The sequence below is a fragment of the Camelina sativa genome, chromosome 3 (assembly GCF_000633955.1).
Source record: "Camelina sativa cultivar DH55 chromosome 3, Cs, whole genome shotgun sequence".
Taxonomy (NCBI): Eukaryota; Viridiplantae; Streptophyta; class Magnoliopsida; order Brassicales; family Brassicaceae; genus Camelina; species Camelina sativa.
The window spans coordinates 27,908,374-27,914,931 of NC_025687.1; positions in this window are offsets into that span (position 1 = coordinate 27,908,374).

Genomic DNA, 6,558 nt, shown 5'->3' on the forward strand with positions numbered 1-6,558 from the left:
AGGTCGTTCTCAACAGTTCGGTTGGCGCACGGATGATTGGAGCGTGGCGCTGGCACTTCTCGTATCTAGCGACAAATTTCTCGCAGTCGTCGTTCATGGTTGGCCAATAATGACCATTATTGCGTATGCGTTGTGCAAGCGCGCGACCTCTGGAGTGATTACCGCCGGAACCTTCGTGAACCTCTCTCATTACATCATTGATTTCTTTGGGACCGACGCAAGTCAAAAGTGCACCAAATGCTGTCCAACGGAAGACGTTGCCATCAAGAAGTGTGTAATGCGTGCAGCGAGTCCGAAGGCGCCGGGCCTCCCACTTGTCCGAGGGGACGATACCGTCTGCGATAAAACAACGGATTTCTTCTTGCCAATCGTGTGGTCGCTCGTGAAGTTCGGGATTGGGTTGGGCGTGCGATGATGACGCTTGTTCTTGAGATGGTGACGATGAAACTCGTTCGTGAGATGGTGACGATGAAACTTGTTTGTGAGATGGTGACGATTATTCCTGAGATGACGAAGTTCGTCCTTCTTTAATAGTCGCGGATCCTTGCTCGGCCGAGAACTCAACATGTGGTACATTTGCCGATGGTTCAACGACGAATAGCGTGAGTACGGGGGTGCCATCCTCTGTTCTTTGCTTTTTCGAGACTTGATCGCTGAAAGTCTCATGTTCGATAATATGTTTTTTCTTTTTCTTATCTTAGATATTGGGCTCGACGTGTGCGAGGAGATTGATGCTTGGTCGATCGATGCTCTCGACAGGGATGACTCAGCGGAGGTCGGGATCGGAGGTGGATCCTAGGACGGCCAGAGCGTCGGCCGGTGCGTTGTCAATTCGGGGAATTTTGTTCAGCTCGAATGTCTCAAAATTGTTGGACAGGTCTTGGACGACTCTGAGGTAGGCATCCATGCGGTCGTTCTTCGCCTCGTAGTCGCCGCTAAACTGGTGAGTTACCAGCTGTGAGTCACAGAAGACTTGTATCTTTTTCACCCCAATTCCACTTGCCAATCGCATTACGGCGATTAGGGCTTCATACTCGGCCTCGTTGTTCGAGGCAGGAAAGGCGAGCCGGAACGATTGCTCGAGTACTTCACCGGTTGGTGAAATGAGGTGAATGCCGATCCCGGAGCCGTGTCGAGAGGTTGCGCCGTCAACGTGCAGTGTCCACTTCTCCTCTCGCGGACAACCAAATTCTAGCTCGGGAGGGAGTTCGATCAAGAAATCAGTGAGCACCTGAGACTTTGCACAAGTGCGGTTTTTATATTCGATGTCGTACTCGCTGAGTTCCACTGCCCATTTCGCCAGGCGGCCCGATTGACTGGGGCTGTGGAGAATGGTTCGCAGGGGTTGGTTGGTTAATACTTCAACAGTGTGGGATTGAAAATACGGCCGAAGCTTCCTGGCCGAAATAACTACAGCGTAAACGAGTTTTCCTAACATGGGATATCGGAGCTCGGCTCCGTCTAAGCTTTTACTCACATAGAAGATTGGGTGTTGTTCTCCTCTGTCCTCCTTGATTAGTACGCCACTGACCGCCGAGCCGGAGACAGCGATGTACAGATATAGAGTTTCGCCCTGATCGGGCTTTGCTAGGACAGGGGGAGTAGCTAGGTAGTGCTTGAGTTCTTGGAAAGCAGACTCGCACTTATCATCCCATTCGAACTTTTTGTTGCTACGAAGCAACTGGTAGAATGGTAGACACTTATCGGTAGATCGTGAAATAAATCTGTTCAGAGCAGCGATCCGCCCGGTGAGGCGTTGAACTTCTCGGGTGTTGCGTGGAGATGGGAGGTTGGTAAGCGCCGAAATTTGTTTCGAGTTAGCTTCAATACCTCTCTTCGTGACGAGGTATCCTAAGAATTCTCTAGAAGTCACGCCGAACGAGCACTTGGTTGGGTTCAGCATCATATTGTATCGGTTTAGCACTTCAAAACACTGAGCGAGATGCAGGACGTGATCAGCGGCCCNACAGAAGACTTGTATCTTTTTCACCCCAATTCCACTTGCCAATCGCATTACGGCGATTAGGGCTTCATACTCGGCCTCGTTGTTCGAGGCAGGAAAGGCGAGCCGGAACGATTGCTCGAGTACTTCACCGGTTGGTGAAATGAGGTGAATGCCGATCCCGGAGCCGTGTCGAGAGGTTGCGCCGTCAACGTGCAGTGTCCACTTCTCCTCTCGCGGACAACCAAATTCTAGCTCGGGAGGGAGTTCGATCAAGAAATCAGTGAGCACCTGAGACTTTGCACAAGTGCGGTTTTTATATTCGATGTCGTACTCGCTGAGTTCCACTGCCCATTTCGCCAGGCGGCCCGATTGACTGGGGCTGTGGAGAATGGTTCGCAGGGGTTGGTTGGTTAATACTTCAACAGTGTGGGATTGAAAATACGGCCGAAGCTTCCTGACCGAAATAACTACAGCGTAAACGAGTTTTCCTAACATGGGATATCGGAGCTCGGCTCCGTCTAAGCTTTTACTCACATAGAAGATTGGGTGTTGTTCTCCTCTGTCCTCCTTAATTAGTACGCCACTGACCGCCGAGCCAGAGACAGCGATGTACAGATATAGAGTTTTGCCCTGATCGGGCTTTGCTAGGACAGGGGGAGTAGCTAGGTAGTGCTTGAGTTCTTGGAAAGCAGACTCGCACTTATCATCCCATTCGAACTTCTTGTTGCTAAGAAGCAACTGGTAGAATGGTAGACACTTATCGGTAGATCGTGAAATAAATCTGTTCAGAGCAGCGATCCGCCCGGTGAGGCGTTGAACTTCTCGGGTGTTGCGTGGAGATGGGAGGTTGGTAAGCGCCGAAATTTGTTTCGAGTTAGCTTCAATACCTCTCTTCGTGACGAGGTATCCTAAGAATTCTCTAGAAGTCACGCCGAACGAGCACTTGGTTGGGTTCAGCATCATATTGTATCGGTTTAGCACTTCAAAACACTGAGCGAGATGCAGGACGTGATCAGCGGCCCGGGTTGACTTGACCAGCATATCATCGATGTAAACTTCCATGGTTCGTCCGAGCTGCTCGGCAAACATGCGGTTAACGAGGCGCAGATAGGTTGCACCAGCGTTTTTTAGGCCAAATGGCATAACATTGTAACAGTAAGTTCCCTGATCGGTGATGAAGGCCGTTTTCTCCTGATCGTTCTTGTGCATCATAATCTGGTTGTATCCTGAGTACGCATCCATGAACGACAAAAGTTCGTTCCTTNACTGCCCATTTCGCCAGGCGGCCCGATTGACTGGGGCTGTGGAGAATGGTTCGCAGGGGTTGGTTGGTTAATACTTCAACAGTGTGGGATTGAAAATACGGCCGAAGCTTCCTGACCGAAATAACTACAGCGTAAACGAGTTTTCCTAACATGGGATATCGGAGCTCGGCTCCGTCTAAGCTTTTACTCACATAGAAGATTGGGTGTTGTTCTCCTCTGTCCTCCTTAATTAGTACGCCACTGACCGCCGAGCCAGAGACAGCGATGTACAGATATAGAGTTTTGCCCTGATCGGGCTTTGCTAGGACAGGGGGAGTAGCTAGGTAGTGCTTGAGTTCTTGGAAAGCAGACTCGCACTTATCATCCCATTCGAACTTCTTGTTGCTAAGAAGCAACTGGTAGAATGGTAGACACTTATCGGTAGATCGTGAAATAAATCTGTTCAGAGCAGCGATCCGCCCGGTGAGGCGTTGGACTTCTCGGGTGTTGCGTGGAGATGGGAGGTTGGTAAGCGCCGAAATTTGTTTCGAGTTAGCTTCAATACCTCTCTTCGTGACGAGGTATCCTAAGAATTCTCTAGAAGTCACGCCGAACGAGCACTTGGTTGGGTTCAGCATCATATTGTATCGGTTTAGCACTTCAAAACACTGAGCGAGATGCAGGACGTGATCAGCGGCCCGGGTTGACTTGACCAGCATATCATCGATGTAAACTTCCATGGTTCGTCCGAGCTGCTCGGCAAACATGCGGTTAACGAGGCGCAGATAGGTTGCACCAGCGTTTTTTAGGCCAAATGGCATAACATTGTAACAGTAAGTTCCCTGATCGGTGATGAAGGCCGTTTTCTCCTGATCGTTCTTGTGCATCATAATCTGGTTGTATCCTGAGTACGCATCCATGAACGACAAAAGTTCGTTCCTTGCGGTTGCCTCGACTAGTTGGTCGATTCGCGGTAGGGGGAAGCTATCCTTTGGACACGCCTTGTTGAGATCGGTAAAATCGACGCACACCCGAAACATGTCGTTCTTTTTCATTACCACTACTGGATTGCTCAGCCAGTCGGGATACTTAACCTCACGGATGGATCCAGCCTCGAGCAATTTCTTGACTTCCTCGTTAACGGCGGCGGTACGCTCTAGACCGAGCTTTCGTCGCCTTTGTTTGATCGGTTTGAATTTCAAGTCCACATTGAGCTCGTGGCAGGTTATGTTGGGGTCGATGTCGGTCATACTGCTCATGTTCCATGCAAAGGTTGTTGCGTTTTGACACAGGAACTTTACGAGCTCGTCCTTGATTGGTTGTGGCAGGTCGGCCCCGATTCCCACGCATCAAGTTGCGTCGGAAGATTCGATGTTTACTTGGATGATTGATTCAGAGTTAGGGAAAACACGACTATCTGGCCGCTCGGCTGAGTCTGAAACGGTGAATGTCCGGGCGTGGCGTTGTTGTCGCTCAATGATGAAGCAGGATCTTGCTACCAGCGGGTCCCCTTGCAGTGTAAATATTCCTCTAGGAGTTGGGAACTTTACGCACTAGTGGTAAGTTGACGCCACGGCCTTCATCTTATGCAGCCAAGGAGTGTCGAGGATGACGTTGTATACGATCGGCTTGACGATGATAGCAAAGTTGATGCAATGCATCGTCCCACCCACATAAACTGGTAGCATGATCGTGCCTTTCGTCATCATCGTGTCACCGTCGAATCCGGTGAGAAGTTAAACATCGTGCTCGGTGGTCCGCAGGTTGATTTCCATTTGAATGAGCACGTCTTTCAAAATGACGTTAACCGAACTACCTGTGTTGATCAAGATTTTGGTAACCATGCTTTCGCCGATCTCCATCTCGACCACCAGTGGGTCGTTGTCAGGTCCAGTTTGACCCGATACGTCGGCCTCTGTGAACACGATTGGATCGGAGTTCGTAGTAGGTGGCGTGCTTTGAGCTAACCATCCTCGCTTGACCTCTAAACCCCGTCGATAAGCTTTGATAAAACGGACCGAGTCGCGGCAAGTCGCCAGACCACCCATGATCATGTTTATTCTTTGGCGTGGAGCCGGAGCGTTCGCATCCTCAGTTCGCTCGGGATTCCTTTTATGGGTTGATGGTGGGGGCGATGGTAAGTTTTCGGGTCTCGGTTGTGGCGCGGGGGCGGTGTTATATTGCTTGCTTGGGTTTTCGTTCTCAGGATTGAAGAAATGGTTATCCCTGTGAACAGCTATTTGTCTTTGCTCGAGATCGACGTCAATTTGGCCCTCTTTAAATTTGTCGAGCAATATTTGTTGGAGGGTTGCCACCCTTTCCTGATGGGTCTCGGACCCACTTGTTATTCCAGGGCCTTGATGAAGATGCCTTAGGATCTTGATTACTAACTGCAAACGTTTAGACTTCCTTTCCTTTGTCCAACTTATCAGCGTATTCTTTGTCAAAGTGTTGACGAGGTTCGTGATGCTCGTCTTGTGCCTTCTCTTTTCCTTTGGACGATTTGGGGGCCGGGGGTTCTGGACGGTTTGTCCTTGATGCCTTCTCTTCGTCTAACTCTATGTATCTGTTAGCACGGTGTAGTGCGTCATCCAGAGTCAGAGGCTCGTGTATTATTATGTCCTCCCTAAATCGGGAGTCGTGAGCGAGAGCATTTCGGAGAGCTGATATTGCCGTGTTGTTGGCAATCGAGAGCTTTTAGACGAATTTTTTAAACCTCTCCATGAAGTCTAGGAGAGATTCGTCGTTTCGCTGGAACATGTTCCAGAGATTGGCGTTCGACGCACCTCGAATCATGATTGTAGAGTGATGTTGGAGAAAAGCGGTGGTAAGCTCGTGATAGCTCCCTATCGAGTTCGGCGGGAGCCGGGAGAACCACCCTAGAGCCTCATGGGCTAAATTCTCAACGAATAGCTGGCAGCAGCCAGCTTCGTACTCTTCGTCACTGAAATGAGCTCGGCTGATTGCAAAACTCATTGACGTTAAAAATGGTTTCGGATCGTCTAATCTGTTGTACGGGGTGAACTTAAACTTGTTTACGTAACAGACTTGAATGCGGGAGATTCGTGTCGTAAACGGTGAGCGCTGGACTTCTTCGAGCACTCGATCGAGGTTGGAAGCAGAGCTCGTGGCTCGATGGACTCTGGAAGAGAGTTTGTGGACCATCGTCTCTAGGCGTCGTATGGTTTCATCCTTGAGATCGGCCTCGGGCTGTTGGATCGGCAGTGTCGGAGTCGGCGGGCTACCGCTCCTTTGGTCTTGGCCGTCTCGCAGCTCCTCATTTGGCTCCTCTCTACTGCGTCGATCAACGGATCCTACGATAATGGACGTCGGGCGGCGTCTGTGGCCGTCGTATCGGTCCTCCACAGA